Genomic DNA, 18,833 nt, shown 5'->3' on the forward strand with positions numbered 1-18,833 from the left:
GTGTGGTGAAGCACTTGAGCATGTGATTGACTTAACAAATGAGTTATACGCATTTCTTGGTTGACCAGAGGATCTAAACAGGTCTCAAGGTATGTTTAACATTAAGCCTATGCATATATACTCTGCTGATTTAGAGGCTGAGCTATGTAAAGGGCTTCACCACTCTGAACCAAGAAAAGTGCAAGGTAGCCATAGGTAGCAGGATATGAAATTTTAGCTGCTTACGCAGAAGCTGCCTTTGGGACCACACTGTGATACAGGCATTGTGTGTTACTAATAGAAACAGTGCATAATAATAATAATAATTAAGATAGCTTTGGCATACTGCATAGGATGTTTGTGACCTGCCCACCCTTTTTGCAGTTTCTCCTCCTGGTGTTTGGGGTTATTTCAACAGACTGTTACTCTATTAGGCTTAAGACAAATACAAAGACTGAAAGAGTTCTGGACCTTAAAGTATTCTGGCAAGGTTAGTAAGAATGCAAATACATAAATAAATAAATTTTAGAATTACAGGCCAGTAACTTTTTGCAAGTACATTGTTAATTCTTATTGTTTTCATTAAATACTTGCACAATTTAACTAGCATATATTACTATGGTCAACACAAACTGCTGGAGCACACAGTGTACTGACCTGTACATATAAGCAGATTAATCCATATGAATCCTCCCCTCATACGAAGTTATCATGACTCCTTTCCAGGATGGTTTCTAATAGGCTGGCTCTTACACTTGGCAAGGGAGAAAGTCCTTCCATGAAATGAAAGAAACCAGAAGGCCATCAGAAATGCAGATCTGATACATCTGATACTTGTCATCAAACTTCATGGATAGTAAGTAGGGAAGCATGATTAAGTTTGCTTCTGATTCATCATATGGCATGTTTAGAGCAACATAGACTCGTGAATATATTCTATAGTCCCCTCAGTTATCTGGGGCACTAATGGGACAGAACAAGATGGGTTAAGCAAATTTGTGGAAGCACATATGTAAATAAGGACATCAGAAAACAGAACAGTGGAATGGAGAAAAGAGGAGAAAGTTTGGCAGCACTATGGTCCATGCCATGCAGCAACACTCTCATTTCAGTGTGCTTGTGGCTGCAGAGAAACTGTCATGTAATCCATCCACAAACATTCAAAAATTCACTTCAATTTCCTTACAGTGGTAAAGAAAACATTTTCATAAGGAAATTATAAAAATGTGGTTACTCCAAAATGATTTAACTGCAATTGCTGGTAATTATTGAGATAAAATCTTGATGTTAGCTATTTCAAAGGTGCACTTCCTACAGTATCATATTTACAGAAAGTAGCAGTTTTCAGTCAAGCACCAGGATTTATTTGTAGGAGGATACTGCAAGTTTTTGATTGATGGAAATATCTATCCAATCTGAAGTATGAGTAATAGCCCTGAATCCATTGCCCTGTTTATTCCCAAGAAAAGACAAACTGCATCTTTCCCAGCAGACCTCAGTGTTTGTCTTCAACATATGAAATTCACCTGAGGGGATGGAATGATCAGGACCCTCCATCTAATTCTATTCTGCCTTCTGTTTCAAAAGAAACGACAGGTTAAAATATGAAAATATATATTCCAATGTACCTTTAAAGCTTTTACAGCTGTTTGTACTGGAATATACCACTTCTGTAGAGTTGTTTCTGAAACTCACAATGTTAAATTATTTATTTTAAGAAAATTAGCTTTTTTATTTATGTCTTTAATCTAGGTGAAGGTAAGTGCTGGTGTGATCACAGTAGAGAATGGAAGTATTCTTCTTTATGCATAGGTATCCAAGATGTTCATCAGCCTAGCAAAGTTTCTCATCTAGAACCTGAGGAAACTACATGTTTCTTCAGATGAGAGATTGGTTGTCTTTGTGGCATGCCTGTCCTTAGCCTACACAGTGGTGCCAGTGTTCACCACTCTACTGTTGTGTAGAAACAGAAAACCAGGATAACTCTTCACTGTCAATAATACTTCATCAGTAGCTTTGTAGTCTGCATTTTGAGAACTGTGATATTTACTGAGCATTGCATTGTATGTTGGTACCTATACAGGTAGAACAGACAAATGATTTCCTGTCTGATATAGAATCACCTGTTCAAAATAAGATAGCAGAATAACAGTTGATTTACATAATCTTTCTAATGTTTGAAGTGAACTTATCTCTTTGAAAAGAAGATTTTTATTTTATCACAAAGAGTTACGTATTAAAAGGTGAATTTGTTAAGACTATCAAGAGGATTGTGGACAGAACTGATTATAATAATTTTGATTCATTCCAGACAGTAAGGCAGACTGGGGCACATTCATGTGATTTTCAGTTGTTACCTCTGACCACGGTGGTCCTTCAGCAGCCATAGTGATTCCACATCAACCGCCCTTTTAATTCTCCTACTGACATCCAGTTTCCTTCCCTAAAATGTTTAGCATCAGCTGAACATTTCTCTTGATTTTCAGATTGGTCTGTGCCCATCAAAACACAAGGGAGACAGGCAAGGGAACAGGGCCAAGAAAACTATCAGTAAATTCAAAAATATTCAGATAAATTCAACCGTCTTTTTTCACAGGACCCCGTTCTTGGCTGTGTCTACTGATCTGTGCTGTAACAAAAAAAAAATAGAGTAGTCTTTGTTGTGATTACAGAACTCTGCATATGATGTTTTATAAGCATTTTCAAGAGCAAATAAAACATGAATTATAAGATGTCTATCTGTAAACAGAAATATTTGGTACTGAAAATTTCAAAACAGTGTTTTGTGTTTGTGCTAATATCAGTGTTCATTAGTATATATTAGATAATGAACAATTCAAATAATCAGGAGTTAGATAAATAACTAGCACCGGGAAATGCTGTACAACTATGTTTAAATTAATGTTGGTGTAGGACTTAGTGCTTTTTCTTTGCCAGATACTTGTTCTGAGAGGTCAGACTGTAAATCTACAAACCTTTAAAAAGAGGGAGGGCAATCACACCTCCACTTCTACCACTCCAATTCCTTCCATGCTTTTCATGCTTTTAAACACTCTACAAGCTTTACAAGACTTTTGTCTTACCGTTACAAAACAAACAAACAAACAAAAAAACTGTTTATTTTCAAAGATACAGATTGCTATCATAAAAAAAAAAAAAAAAGAAAAAGCATTTTTGATCAGTTTTGTGATTTCCTTAATATGCTAGTTTAACTGTCTGGTTTAACTACTGTGATGCCTTGGTAACATTTTAACTTACACAAATGAAAAAATTTTACATTCTGGGTCATCCACGAGTCTGCACAGTATTTCTTATAGGCATGTTTCATGCAAGGCTCAAACAAATCAGCATCCATGGTCCATTTGCATACTCAGCATTTCATTTCTTCCAGCTAAATGCCACTTCCGTAGTCCCAGCAGTTTTGCCGTTGAACATTTACCGCAGATACGAATCCTTTAGTGGGAGAAACTGTATACCTTGGTAAAAAACATTTGCAAATGGAAGTTCTTTATTAAATTGCAGCATAATAAAAATATATTTTGAATATAGAAGTTGTCAACTAATATATTATTTAAAATTATTAGCAATTATCACAACTCAGAGATAGTTCAGTGTTACAAAAAGTCTCGGTAAATAATAAACATAAAACTATTATCTTATATATTCTCAGAGCATGATTCATTACACTTTACTAGTTTATAATTTAGGAGTATAGTCTTATGTAGGCTACATCTACAGTCAGCGTATTGAATATTGAATATTTCAATATTGAATATTGAAAGAGGGTGACGTGATCCTCCCTCAAGTAGGGAGATGTGGTGCTTGCAGGACAAGGAAACTGTAATCAGGAAATTATGAAAATGTGCTAACACCAACAGGAGATTGCATAAACCTGACAAAGAGGTGTTATCAAAATAGAGTTTAGCTGGACAATGGGACTGGAGAAAGAAGCTCAGTGGAGGAAAAGATTCAGCCCAGAGTGGTTTGGATAAAAACATAGTGCCTGAGTAACATATGCCTGAAAAACATGCCTGAAAAACATAATGCCTGAGTAATTAGGACTGGGGAGCTGGAATTATATCTGGAAAGAGAATGAGATTGAAAGAGTGTTGGATTACAGTTGTGAGCCAAGATAATATAGTGATGGCTGAGTGAGCAACAAGGTGAGGGCTGAGAAGTCAGAAGAAAGCAACATGATATCTGGGCAGAGAGAGAAAAGGGGCAAGCACAACCTGTCCTAAGGGATGCAAGCATTTCCAAAACTGAAAGCTGAATCCTCCTTCTCTTTTCCAGAACATATCTGCAAAACCATCCACAAAAATGTGCTCTGTGTACATTGACAGACTAGAAATTCACTTTACAAGTGGCAGACAGATCAAGGAACCTTGTCTTTCCAGCTGATCAAAAAGAAAGTTGAAAGAACCTGAGGTCAGACAAATCCAAAGTACAGAACAATATTCAAGGTACATTTTTTAATCCTGAAAGTTAATAACCGTTATAAATTAAAAAGAGATATGGCATTTTTTTTTCATTGGGGAAGAACTTTCAAACAGGAATATCAACATTTTCCAAATTTAAAGAGAAAACAGCTCAAGGAATTCCTATGCCCTCTGCTATGTAATGATTGTAGTGTTTCCTCCTTCTCTTTTAATCTGTAATATTCCTGTCCAGACCCCCACTCTAGTCCATTTAGAAACGAATGACTTCCTATATTATTCAATTACTTGAAGTTTTCAGTTGTACTGTTGATCCTGAGATCGTCATATGCAAGAATTGTCAGAAAAAAAAACTCTAAAATTTCATAAAATTGCATATATACAGTAGGCTGACACACACTTTCTAATTCATTAGTCACAAAATGATGTTATTGTCTAATCAACTTCATAGTGCTTTAAACTAAACCGATTTTTGTTAGCAATGTAGATGTACATTATACACTTACATTCCACAACATATGGAAAAATAAGTTGTTTAGGCTGAGTAGAAATGAACTACATTGATGAAAAAATCTGCACTTCGTCTATATTTCATTTTGCTTTCTTTGCAGTACAAAACAATGTGAAGTTATTTTTGTATTGCACTTTATATTGTTCCCAATGATGGAACCAAAATGAAAAGCCACGTTTCACCTATTATTTTCAGATCTAAATACTAGGAAGTATTTTATCTAACCCAGCTGATGTGCATATATAACGACGAGATGCTGGAGAGCAGCCCTGCAGAGGGGGATCTGGGGGTTGTGGTTGACAGCAAGTTGAATATGAGCCAGCAGTGTGCCCTGGCAGCCAGGAGGGCCAACCGTATCCTGGGGTGCATCAAGCACGGCATTGCTAGTCAGTTGAGGGAAGTGATTATCCCGCTCTACTCTGCGCTGGTGCGGCCTCCCCTCGAGTACTGTGTGCAGTTCTGGGCACCACAGTACAAAAAGGACATTAAACTGTTGGAGTGTCCAGAGGAGGGTGACGAAGATGGTGCAGGGCCTAGAGGGGAAGACATATGAGCGGCTGAGGTCACTTGGCCTGTTCAGCCTGGAGAAGAGGAGGCTGAGGGGGGACCTCATCGCAGTCTACAACTTCCTCGTGAGGGGGAGTGGAGAGGTAGGTGACCTATTCTCCGTTATCACCAGTGACAGGACCCGTGGGAACGGTGTCAAGCCGAGGCAGGGGAAGTTTAGGCTAGACATCAGGAAGAGGTTCTTCACTGAAAGGGTGGTTGCACACTGGAACAGGCTCCAAAGGGACATAGTCATGGCACCAAGCCTGTCTGAATTTAAGAAGAGATTGGACTGTGCACTTAGTCACATGGTCTAAACTTTTGGGCAGACCTGTGCGGTGCCAGGAGTTGGACTTGATGATCCTTATGGGTCCCTTCCAACTCGGGATATTCTATGATTCTATGATTCTGTAAAGTATAAGATATTAAGTATAACAGCTGAAGTCTAGTCAGACATGTAGGTAGCTAAGAGAAACACATTCCAGGTCTGATAAATCAAAGGGATTCCATACACTTAAGTTTAATTCAAATAATATTCTAAATGTATCTGAAGATACATTTGCCTGCATAAACAGCTATTTTGTTAAAACAGTGTTGATATATAGGGACCATTTAACTGTTTTGATTTACTACAAGAAACTGATTTAAACTGCACAGCAATTTCTACCCGTAGAGTAAATAGAAGTTTTTATCTTTAAAACATTTGGCTTTCCCACCTGTGAAGGTGATGTCTCCAGGTACACAGCAAATGTAGACTTAAACATAATCTCCAGAAAATATGAGTCAAGTGCTCTGGATGTTGTGAACTTCCCCATTCAAATTATTGTAATAGGTAGCACTTCATGTTTCTTTCAGATTTTAAATATTGTGAGTTTTTCTGGAGTTAGCTCTCTGCCAAGGTACTATAGAATTAACACCAGGTAAGTTTTATTTTTTTTTTGATGTTTCTAAAGTTTTGACATGGACATATTGAAAAGAGTCCAACAGAGGGCCACCAAGCTGATGAAGGGATTGGAGCACCTGTGAGGAGAAGCTGAGAGAGCTGGGACTGTTCAGCCTGAAGAAGAAGAGGCTAAGGGGAGATTTTACCAATGTTTATAAATACATGAAGGGAGGGTGCATAGAGGACAGAGTCAGGTTCTTTGCAGTGGTACCCAGTGCCAGGTCAAGAGGTAGTGGGCACCAAGCAAAACACAAGAGGTTCCCTCTGAACATCAGGAAGCACTTTACTGTGCAAGTGATGGAGCACTGGAATAAGTTGCCCAGAGAGGTTGTGGAGTCTTCCTCCTTGGACATCTTCAAAAGCCATCTGGACATGGCCCTGGTTAACCTGTTCTAGGCATTTCCCTGCTTGAGCAGGGGTGTTGTACCAGATGGTCTCCAAAGGTGCCTTAACCATTCTGTGATTCTGTGATTCTGATGAATTTTCTTCTAAATTCAACACTTTACAGAAATACTTCCAGTTCAGCTATGGCAAAAGTTCATTCATTTCCAAGACGTAGATATCAGCCAGGTAAGAGATTTTTCTTACTCCCATTCTATCCAAGTAGTTTCCTATAACTTATGTAGAGAATAAAGCTAAGTTCCTCTTTTTCTGACTGAAGCATATATTATAACCTATACAACAAGACTTGCTTTTAATAGGCTTCTCCTCTGGGTTCATAGCAATTCCCACCAATGTCAGCAGGAGTGATGTGAACATATGGTTAGAGAAGGCCTGAGAGAGGGCAGCTAGTCTCATGCCAAATGAACAATATTTTGCACCACATTTCAAGTGTTTTGCAGATTTGGTGCTGCCAGAAATACTGTAGTAATAGCTTTGTTTGCAGTATTTTGACATGGTGTGGGAGAAAGCCTGGAAACTCAGGCAAGCAACTTTGCATTGCTAAAGGGTTAAACCTTGGAGGCTGAGCACGTCGCCAGGAGAAAGGTGAACTGAACTGTTTTTCTCATCATCTGACATATTGCTTGAACACATGACTGTTTCACTTGTCCACGGGAATCAGGATGTCTCTTTCTATTAAGGTCTATGGGCACTAGCAAAGTGGCAAGTGACTTTTTATCAAAATAAACTGTGAATCTCCAGATGTAAGGTTGAAGTTTGTGAAAGGTCCAGGAAACCTCCTTATTTTACTTCTTTCTGTTCTTGAAAGATGAATTACATCTGAAAGTTCTCCATGATTTTCAAATACGCAGAATACAATGTATATTTGTAGTGTTGGAGCCTTCTGTTTCTTAAACATAACAAGATTTCAGAAACACTTTGAATTGTCAGAGCGGGATATCTGGGACATTTACTGCCCCTAATATGGCCCATTACTGAACTGGGGAAACCCAGGCCAATCATTCAGGTAGCAAATCACTGAGATAAAAAGATTAAAATGTTACTGCGAAAAAGGCACAAAAAATTGGTAAATGAAGAACACGTTTTAGGATTCCGACATTTAATCATAGCTGTCAATTTGTGTCAACCTTAACAAAAATGTCAAAGTCTTTGTGGTTTACCCATCACAGATCACCTCTTCAGATTTAAATACCACTCCTATATGGGATAATGTGGGGTTTATCCTCAAACTCTCTTGAAAAGTTTATTCAAAGGGATGGCTAATTCAATGAGTGTCACACAGACAAATAAGAACCGAATTTTCCAGTTGACAGTGCAATCCTCCACAAATTGAAATAAGTACTGTTTTCTCGAGGGACTGTGAAAGTCAGTCTCTATGCCAAATATTTGATCTGTTCTGTTCTCTTGCAAGATATATACTCTGCATAAAACACTCTCTGAAATGGGGCCTGCTTGTCCAGATGAATGCATTATACCACTGTGTGGAGAAAGGCTGATCTAGAGGCAAATTACTGAGCATAATTTATTCCATATCCTTGCTGGAATAACTTGTGCTCCTGAGCCTCCTCAGAAGTGTAGTCAATAAGGAACTGTTTGGCTACATGAAGTTTCTTAATACATCTTTCAGTAAATCAGAGATTCAAATACAGAATCTAACACTCAGGGAGATCATCTGAATCTGTGGTGCTCCCTAGAGAACTGGAGGTCTATAAACCAATGAATGGATTACAATGAAATGTAAATTCAGTATTTTCAGTTCTGGAAGAAATGACAATACTCCAATATTTTTCAAGTTGTATACACCTCCATCAGTCAAACAGTAGCACTTCTCAGCATTTACCAAGACTGTAATGTACTTTGGGAGAAAATGTAAGTGCTGATTGTCATTAAAAATATAGCTTTTATATATGTTTAAGACTGTCTTCATTTTGGGAACTGTCTCTTAGTCATAAATGCTTACAGTAATGTGCTGAGCACTTGTATGCAGATATATATATATTTTTTGATTTTTTATCTGTTTATAGTGAGGAAGTTTTTGAAGATTCTTTCTAGACTCAGTGAAATATGATAAGTAGAACCCAACAGGTAGAAAGTAGTTGTTTGGTCATTAGTGGAAAATACAGCAGAGGGTCACAGAGCTGAAGACATCTGCAATTATTTCAAGTATCAAGACAGAAAGAATGCTGTTGAGGTAAAGAATGGATATGATTCAGTTGCAGTCAATGGTTGGGGAAGTGGTGCTTGATTCATGCAACACTTTTTAAAGAATCTATTTATGGATACTTTAAAATGTGTAATTTGAAATCTGGTGTTGTCCTGTTGCTGGCAAAATAAGGTTGAGTGAACTACATCAGATTGAAAGGGAGTCCTCCTCAGTGCCAGATAAACTTCTGAGATGCAGTAGTTGATCTTTCTCCCTGCATTTCTCCCCTGCTTTTTCAGTGCCAAAGTGGCATGATAGTTTCAGGTATTAGATTTGTACTTGTCAAATCAACCTTTTTACTTCAAACTTGTCTCATTCCTTCCAAAGACATTGTTCGGCTTTTCTTCTTGTCATTTCCAGACTCAGATGTATATGGAGCAGCAGCACAGAAGAGCCCCTCAACTGCCCCTCATTACCATATGAAAGAGGATGGAAAGTATGTGTCTACCTTACTGATCAGTGCAATGCGTGGAGAGAAGGACTGGGGCTCAGTTCGCTGTGGTGTGTCATGGTTTTTGGATCACAGACCTACACTGTCTGTGATTTCCTGGTGATGAAGTTCACGCTGGCTGCAAGTCCTAGATGTGCATCATGCAAGCATAAGGAGAGAGCTGTTGTAGGACCTTATGCCCACATTACAAAAGGGTCTATATTACTTCATGCACTGCTTCATCTGTGGTTCCATCAGGAAAGAAACCAAGTTACACAAATCCATGGTACACATCTGTGTTTACTGCATAACGGCAAACACACGTGTTACACTTCAAAGATCCCCAATCAATATGGGTTTGGAAGCTGTTTTATTATAGAGGATGTAATCATCATTATGAAGTGCATAACTGACACATGTATGTGATGAAAAGCTCAAAGATGAAATAATTTCACATTGCCATGGATGGCACTAAGTTACAGGCCAATATCTTTTCTCAGATACTCCAAAGCAACGCACAGTCTAGGATGTAGCCTTTAGCTATTGAATTTACTGTTTGTTTGTTTGTTTGTTTGCTTTTGCTTGTGTGTTAGTTTTGTTTCATTTTAACACTGGAGGTAGTGAATTGAATTCTGATATGGGCTCTGTAGTAATGTCTTTGGGTTGTGACACTGGGGCAAAACAAGCGTCACAAGAAAACAGAATTTAAAAGGTAGTGTTTTCAGTGCACTGACTCTCTGCAGTTATGTATTCACCCTAGAATGTTCAGTACATAAAAGACATGAGTATAAAAATGTCAGAATCAGTTCCTTAATCTTGATGCAGTTTAAATATTACTTCTGGCTAAGTATTACTTCTGAACCAAACATATGACTCGAGCTTACAGACAAGGTTTGTTCCTGAGCTGATTCATGTCAGTTTTATACTTGTAAACATCTTTGATTTCAGTGGCGTTAATCATATTTTCAATATCTCAAATGAGAACAGAATATGGAATAGAGTTTTAAAAATGCCTGTTTCAGCACAGCCAGCAAACTCCCTTGGTACATGCAGGAAAATTGTTAATGTCAATATCAGAGGCAAAAAATGAAACCAGTCAGGATACAGTATGTGTCTTCACTGAAACTAATACAGAAATGAAATACACAGCTCCTTGAGTGAGATCATCTCCTTGAAAGAGTCAGTATTGTCAGTACATGAAGACAGTTAAGGTCAGGGTGTATGAGATACACATTGCATCCAAGGGCCAAGACACTAAACTAATTTTGCTATGATCACTTTATGTTAAATCAAAGAAAAAGGTGAATTAGAAAAAGAAGATGCAAATGATATATTTCCAATACTTTCTCTCAAAAATTTACTTAGGTTAAGAGAAAGGAAAAAATAAAAACTGGAAAGGTTGATGGAAGGTTAAAATATTCACAGAACAAACTTGATTTATTCAAGCTTTTTGAAGTCCCAAGAAACATGTTTATGGGAGCCGAAAGACCTGAAAAGAAACCTTATTGTGGTGCACAGCAAAGTAATGTGGAAAAAAAAATCTCCATATTTCTTCAGCCTCTAGCTTAGCTCTCACTGTGGGGAATCTTGCTGTGAAGAGATTAATCACTGCTGCTTAATAGTATCTCTGCTGGTTGCTCCAGGATAGCAAGTAGCTACATAATGCAGTAGATGCATTCTTCTTTAGTATGGCACCTAGTGTACTGTTAATGTGCCAAAGGTATTTCAAACTTACCATGGTGCAAAACTGACCAGACATGCTTGTCTGACATCTTGCTTGTCTCTCCAGGGGCCACAGATTCTGGGAAAAAAAAAAAAAAAAAAAAAAAAAAAAAAAAAAAAAGTGAAATAGTTGCCTCTCCCTAGTTTTTTTTTATGGAGGAAATGAACTGCTTCCTACAAATCTAGCTAGCTACCAGCTACTCACAGATTTAGGTCCCAAAGTTTTCCCTTTTTCTGAAGCCAGCCCTTAAACTGAGTCTTATTAGGGATTTTGACTTCACATCTTGATCTCACTTTTTATTTTCTGCCATTTATAGTACTTGATTTCCTAGGAGGCAGACTGACATTTATTTAATGCAATAATTACTGGGTAATTGGTTACCTGCCCCTCCCTGTCAGTTCTGCTTTGTTCCCTTCTTACTAGCACCAAAATGTTTCTAATACTTTCTGTCCTTATTGGGCTAAACTATTTTCCCTCCTCTCCATTTGCAAATCTGCCTGTTTTGGCATCATTATCTCTAGTGGTTCAATGTACAATGAAGAAAAATCCAACAAAGAAGCCTTTAACAAGCTAGGTCTTGATATAATTTTCATATCATAAGATACAAAACAAGGAAACTGGTTCAAGGAAGACTACTTGGCCACAGAGACAAAAGGAAGGTTTTTAGGATGGCAAAATCAACCCTTTCTTGAGTTCTTTCTGTTATTGCATCAAGACTTCAACAGCTTTATCTGAATGCTCTTCAGAGACTGTGGTTCAAAGGTTTTGGCTTTAAAGTGTTTGGACTTTTTCCTTTGGCAAGAAAAATGGACAGGTTTATTTAAATTAAATGCTTTTCAAAGATACTTTCACAGAAGCTTTCATCTCCCTTTTCTTTGTTTCCAATTTTCCTGAAAATAACTGCAGTAACACAAGTGCAAAGTCTTTTGATCATTCAGTAGTGATAATGCAACTTTGTGAACTGCAAGGCATGTTGTCTGAAAAAGCTATCTACTGCAATGAGCAGCAGAGGAAATGGAGCAGAGCAACTGGCAGTCTTTCCCCCAGATCAGCCACCCATTACAGAATTTTCTCCAGCAGGTGAGTAGAGGATTGATAAACTGTTATCTTTTGGGGACTTCCAACCATGAAAAGAATGGCTGTTGCATATGTAGGAGAGAGACTTGTAGTAAAACAGATGTTTGAATTCACAGTAAAACTGAACCTGAGGAATGGCTGCTGTATTCTGATTAACAGAAAAGATGAACTACTGTTTCCAGCTCCTTTTTCAACAAAACAGCATAGGAAGAGGCCAGATGAACACACACTTAAACAGCAGTACTTAACAAAGGTGAGATTTAGCTCCTGATTCAGACACTTAAATGCAGCTTTGTCACCCAAGTGTTTTGGCTACTCTTATGTTCACTGTGGGCTCGAGAGAGTTGCTTAAACATGAGTGTATAATGCCATATGAGACTTCCTAGAGTACCCTGCCCAGCCACTAGCTGCCCTGTCCAGGGGACGTGAGTTTCCCATAGGTCCTGTGCCATATCTGCCATGCTGCTGCATGTCTGAAATGCATTAAATACATTAGAGCAATCCATAATGTTTGCCAGACACCTATTTAAGCAACTGAACTGACTCCTGATGGTGTGGATTAGGTTCAGTGATTATAAAAGGAGTGTAGATAAATCTCGTATGGAGGCACCTGCATATATGTTAGGTAAACTGAAGTGCTTCCCTGGTGGTCCATTGCTGAGTTGTTGCTTGCTAGTGGCACGCAGTGCCCCGTGCCTTGTGGCTGGCTGAACATAAACAAAGCATGACCTCTCGCTCCAAACAGCTTACAGTCACAGCTTAAGACAAGGCCCAATGACAATATACACAGTGTATGTGGAGGGTACAAGAAAAAGAAAAAGAAGAAACAGAAAAAAGAAAAGAAAAGAAAAGAAAAGAAAAGAAAAGAAAAGAAAAGAAAAGAAGAAAAGAAAAGAAAGAAAGAAAGAAAAGAAAAGAAAGAAAAAGAAAGAAAAGAAAGAAAAGAAAAGAAGAAAAAAGAAAAGAAAAGAAAGGAAGGAAAGAAAGGAAAGGAAAGGAAAGAGGAAAGGAAAGGAAAGGAAAGGAAAGGAAAGGAAATGAAAGGAAGGAAAGGAAAGGAGGAAAGGAAAGAAAGGAGGAAAGGAAAGGAAAGGAAAGGAAAAGGAAAAGGAAGGAAAGGAAAGGAAAGGACAGGAAAGGAAAGGAAAGAAAGGAAAGGAAAAAGAAAAGAAAGAAAAAAAAAAAGAAAAAAAGAAAAGAAAAGAAAAGAAAAGAAGAAAAGAAAAGAAAAAAGAAAAGAAAGAAAAGAAAAAAGGAAAGGAAAAAGGAAAGGAAAGGAAAAAAAAAAAAAAAAAAAAAAAAGGAAGAAAAGAAAGAAAGGAAGAAAAGAAAAGAAAAAAAAGAAAGAAAAGAAAAGAAAAGAAAAGAAAAAGAAAAAAGAAAAGAAAACAAGAAAAAAAAGAAAGAAAAGACAAGAAAAAAAAGAAAAAAAAGAAAAGAGAAAAAAAAAGAAAAAAGAAAAGAAAGAAAAGAAAAGAAAAGAAAGAAAAGAAAAGAAAAGAAAAGAAAGAGAAAAGAAAGAAAAGAAAAGAAAAGAAAAGAAAAAGAAAAGAAAAAGAAAAGAAAAGAAAAGAAAAGAAAAAAGAAAAGAAAAAGAAAAGAAAAGAAAAGAAAAGAAAAGAAAGAGAGAACACAAGTGTAGCACAGTGATTGAATAATTGCATCACTCCCAAGGTATGTTTGTAGGCAGAGAGAACTTCAGGGAGGGATTTAGAAGAGATGGAAAAATCAGTTTTGCAGGACTGGGGGATCTTCTAAGCAGTAACATGGGAAGCTGGTGAAGTTAATCTGAGAATTTGCCTCAGTATCTGGTACTTCATGTGAGGGATATTCTTGGTGAAAAGAAGCCCTACAGTTCATGTGACTAGAATAATGATCCTAAGGGATAAGTCAAATGTGGTTAAAATGCCAGGAAGGTATGTTATCTGTGCCAAGAATATGAGTGGAGAAAGGTTATGTTTGTTGAAATCAGAGATTAGAAAAATAGGAATAATTGAGATATGAGACGTTAAAAGACTTCACTGTGAAAGTGAGCAGAAAAGACCTCATCATCTGCTGTTCAAAAATAAAATCTCAATTATATTATTTTGGATGACAGTACCTAGGCAGAGATCCAAGCTGAAGACTTGTTTATGGGCTTGAACAGTAAGTAGGGTGATGGTGTTTTCCACAGCAATCAAGAAAGTAGCAGGGACAGTGTGGAAGAAAAAAGATTAGAGAAAAATGTAAATAATCATTTTACCTGTCTATTCAATTAACATCTAGGCCTACTTTGTAGCTTCCTGAAGCCTCAGTGTGGCATAGAGTAGGTGACAAACATTCAGAATGAGGTACCCGCCAACACTTATTCAGGTAGAAATTTCAAATATTCTGGTATATATTCCTCTACTATAAATAGCTATCTGCAATTGCAGTGTCCTAATTTTATGTTCAAGGTAACAAAAAAAAAAAAAAAAAAAAAAAAGAGAGAGAGAGAGAGAAAGAAATGCTTCAGCAAAAAAATATACTTTTATACTTATAGGTATTTGGGAGATTAAAATATCTTGTTGGACCACAGGCAGGGATGCAAAAGTTTAAACCTCTTTTTTCAAATATCATCTTGAAATATATATATACTTAGTTAAGTGACTGCTCACTTTTTTTTTTTTTTAATGTTATAATTGGATATTTCATAAATTACAACAAATTAATATTGTTATTTTAAAACAGTACTTGCCCTATCCCTAACATAAAGACTTTGGAGATAATAATTTTGTTGGCATTTAAGTAAATGACATGAGGGAGAATTGCTTGGTCTTTCTTGGCTTTTTGCAGATTAGGGCAAAATTTGTGTAATTTTAATTTTGCTACATTTAATAAAAGATGAACTGAGAGAAAGCGTTATTGTTTATGGCTTGTATATTTTAACTGTGTATATGCAAAACAGTGTTTCACTTTTCTGGTAGATAGCTGCTTGATTAAAAGGAACAAGTTACAGTGGTGACTGTAGACATTTTACCTTGTAAATTATGTTTTAGAATAACTGCAACAAACAACATGTTTACAGCTAAGAGATACTTATAAAAAAACTGAAACTTTGATCATGGGGGATTTTAATTTCACAGATACTTACTGGGATAAGAAGTATGCAAAACCTGTAAGGTGGGAAGCATGTTTCCAGAGGCAATGCATAATTGCTTACTTACTGAAGTCAGTTTATTGACTGAACTTCATGATCAGAGGCTCTTGGCACCCAGAGCTAGGAAATTAGCCCGTCTTGATAAATAGAGCAGGGCTGATTTAGGGATCACAAATTCATGATACAAAAAAGAAATGAAGAGGAAGCAATAAAATGAGTTTTGGCTCAGTGGAAGTTTTGTAAAAAAATATAAATACTATAAGAAGTTTTGACGGAGGTAACTATATAAAGTAGGGATGTTTTTCTGGAAGATAAATGTTTTCATTATATGTCACTATATGAATTACTTACATCTTTGCTTTAACTAGAAGAAATAGCTTGTGGTAACACAAACAACTGAATGATCTTGATGGAAATGATGCAAAATCTCATGACTGTGTGGGAAACCTGGTGCAAAAAAATGGGAATTATTTAAGAAACAGTTGGACATGTTGCAGTTACAATTCATTCAGGCTAAGTCTCAACAGGGGGAATGTAACAGAGACAATGTGCTTAAACAGAGTGGCAATAACAACATTTTTAAATGCCTGTTTTTCAGAGTGGGAAGATTGTTATTTACAATTTTAAAATATTGCAGAAGTTAGGATAATCAGAAGAGCAATAAGAGATATTGGCTATGAGGGTTACACAAAATACTTCACATATGAGTAAAGGACTTCCTCACTGATTGCATGTTTGCAGCATGCAGCAAATGAAATGGAAAGTTACTGAAAATGATAGTTGAAGTTATCCAGTTTAAAGGAATGAATGTGATTGATCAGGAAACAGTATGTTCATTTTACTGTTACAAATGTCTACAAATGCAACACAGTGAAGAGTTGTCCTAAGACATGTTTCTGTGTCTTCTTTGCTTTAGATAAGTTGCCTCTTTGGTTTCAGGGTTGCTGCTTGTGTGATTAAGCCCAGTGAACGTTGGCCTTTAGGATTCACTGTAGTGACTATGACTGGCCAGATGGAGGAATATGGGATAGGAGCTTCATTCCAGCACGACTATGGCAGCTTTACATGATAAGGCAGTGGGTCCTGCTTTGGGTGGGGGTGGGGGGGGTGGGGGGTGTTGTCTTCAGCATGTTTAGATTTGTGGTAAATGTTTAGATGTTTATGCTTTTACAATGTTCTGAGAACATAGAATTTGTCCATGAACTCATGTAAGAATTAAGGCCTTGCACTATTTCTCTTATGATTTCAAATCAGGCTCCTGATAACACTTGTATGAAATAAAAGATATGAAGAATAATACTTTGAGAACAGCCCCAGAAAATCTTTCTTGCCCCAAAAGTCACACTGCTCGCAGTATCACCACTTAGTTAATAATGGCTTGCACAATGAGGCTAATGCATGAAGCTTCCCTAACCATGTTCAATGTCGCCAGGAACAACACAGCACCATGGCTACCTGGTTGCAAAGGGAAAAAATCAGAAAATGCAAAAATGAATTCAGTAAATATCAATAAGAAAGTGAATACACCTATATACAGCAATCAGACTTTTAGGTCCCACATGGTGGCATGGGTATCTGGCAAGCTGTTTTTTTTTCAGGAGGCAGCCATCCCTTTACATATTCACTTTTCAGCTTCAATGTTTTTTTGGTCCTGCTGTGTTTTATTTTAGCTGTAGAAATTTTTATTAGGGGTGTGAATCCCTTGACAGTCTCTGGCAATTCAGGTGTAGGTAAAATTGCATTGCAAATGCAAGTTTTTCTCTGAAAATTCCCTATAATTTATTGTACTAGGGTATCATTACCTGTAGAGTATGTGGGGGTTTGCCTGAAGCACTGGTCTTTATTCTGTTACATTCTGAACATTACATCTTAATATATATAACTCTTCTGTCGTGCATATACAGGCAAAAGATAGGACTTTCTAGTATAAGATAAGAAACTTACATTTGCATTCCCAAATGAGAGATTTCGACAACAAGGAGGAATAATGCAATCAAAGCACTCCAATGTGCAGTCAGTGTAAAGCTATCAAGTAAAATATGGTGGTGCAGTCAAGGGAAGAGATAATGCAAGTGCAAGTTGGATAAAGCTGCACTTGTAACTGTGTATGATGCAGGCTAGACTTTATGCAGACAGGTGAACTGAATATTGATCTTCCCTGTTTATGGTCAAGATGCACTTGCATTTAGTACAACTTCTTTTTCACATCACAAAAACTGCAAGTAGGAAGCTTCTGTGTGGAAAAGTAGAGGATAAATCTTTTGCTTTTTCATTTACTACTCCATTTCTAAGCAGTGTCTTTGGAAATTCATACGTAATTACTTGTTCTCTATTGACCTGTCTCTATTTTTTACTTACCTATTAGTGCTGCTAAGTTAAAAATAATGGTATGAAAGCATTTCAGTGGAAATACTGGAATAATGGAAATACATTAAATCCAGCTGATCACCTGGATTTAATGTCAGTATTAAGGTTATGTCTGAGTATTGTGAGAGTATTTTGATTTGTGAATTAAAAAGTTGCTCCTGAGTAAGACTGTACTGACTACTCTTACAATGAGTCAAATCACTTGCATACTCTGTAGCTATGGTTATTCAAGAGATCAAAATCAGTCATCATAATTGTACCTGCCTTAAAATCAGTTAAGAACATGGAGTGTCAATAAGAAACAAGTTTTTGAGTGATCTCATCCCTATTTTCTTTTCAGAATTGAAGACCACCATCAAAAAAATCAAAACGTAGCTGCTTTCAGGTTTTATCTTAGCTTTCAGTGGGTTCACGTAGTACCAAACATTTGTAACAATAATAAGAAAAACTATTGTGAAAAACATTTTTACTCCCATAATAGTCAGCAGAATAGAATAACTATTCACTACTTCACATAAACTGTCTCCTAAGGTATTTTTTGTTGTTGTTTCTAACAAAGGATTCAGGTATGTCCATATGCTTTGCATTAAACTTCTCTTAAGATAGTAGGACTATGTTAAGGGCAAAATGATAACAGTCTTGCTGGCTCAGCCTGCTGGAGGGCTACCACAGGGCGTCAGTAAATTGCTTGCTATTGAGAAAAGTGAGGTACCAAACCCTGACAAAGAGGAAAGAGGACAAGTATATATATGCATAAGCAAATCTGACAATAGAGCAGAGCTATGTTAAGAGCACAAGGCCAAAGAGATGCAGTGATTTCATTCAGCTGGAAATCATGTCTGTTCCAATATGTATTCACTGCAGCGGACGTGGTTTAGTAAAACTTTTATTCAGTAAGGAAATCTTCATAAATACAGACAGGCCTTCTGCATTTTACTTGAACTGCCACATAAGTGCATGTTGTTGAAACATAACTTTAAACAGCTTATGAAGACATCCCTATGAATTTGAAATTACTGTACTTGCAGAAAAAGCAACAATATCCATCTGTAAATCCTTTAATCATAAGCATTAAAGAATAGTTCTTCAGAGAATCAC

General features: G+C 36.9%; 2 long non-coding RNA genes across 2 annotated transcripts in view; one reads left to right on the top strand and one right to left on the bottom strand.

Annotated features, from left to right (window-relative positions):
* Window positions 1-3,221: 3,221 nt before the first annotated feature.
* Window positions 3,222-18,833, bottom strand: part of LOC121060982 — a 122,098-nt gene continuing 106,486 nt past the window's right edge. Inside the window, exons 2-3 of the long non-coding RNA XR_005814955.1 lie at window positions 11,186-11,251; window positions 3,222-3,455 (exon numbers count right to left, since the gene is read on the bottom strand). This is a non-coding gene — a long non-coding RNA (uncharacterized LOC121060982). The remainder of the gene's footprint in view (window positions 3,456-11,185; window positions 11,252-18,833) is intronic.
* LOC121060976 overlaps window positions 9,416-18,833 on the top strand; it is a 34,997-nt gene continuing 25,579 nt past the window's right edge. The window contains exon 1 of the long non-coding RNA XR_005814954.1: window positions 9,416-9,456. This is a non-coding gene — a long non-coding RNA (uncharacterized LOC121060976). The remainder of the gene's footprint in view (window positions 9,457-18,833) is intronic.

The sequence above is a fragment of the Cygnus olor genome, chromosome 1 (assembly GCF_009769625.2).
Source record: "Cygnus olor isolate bCygOlo1 chromosome 1, bCygOlo1.pri.v2, whole genome shotgun sequence".
Lineage (NCBI taxonomy): Eukaryota > Metazoa > Chordata > Aves > Anseriformes > Anatidae > Cygnus > Cygnus olor.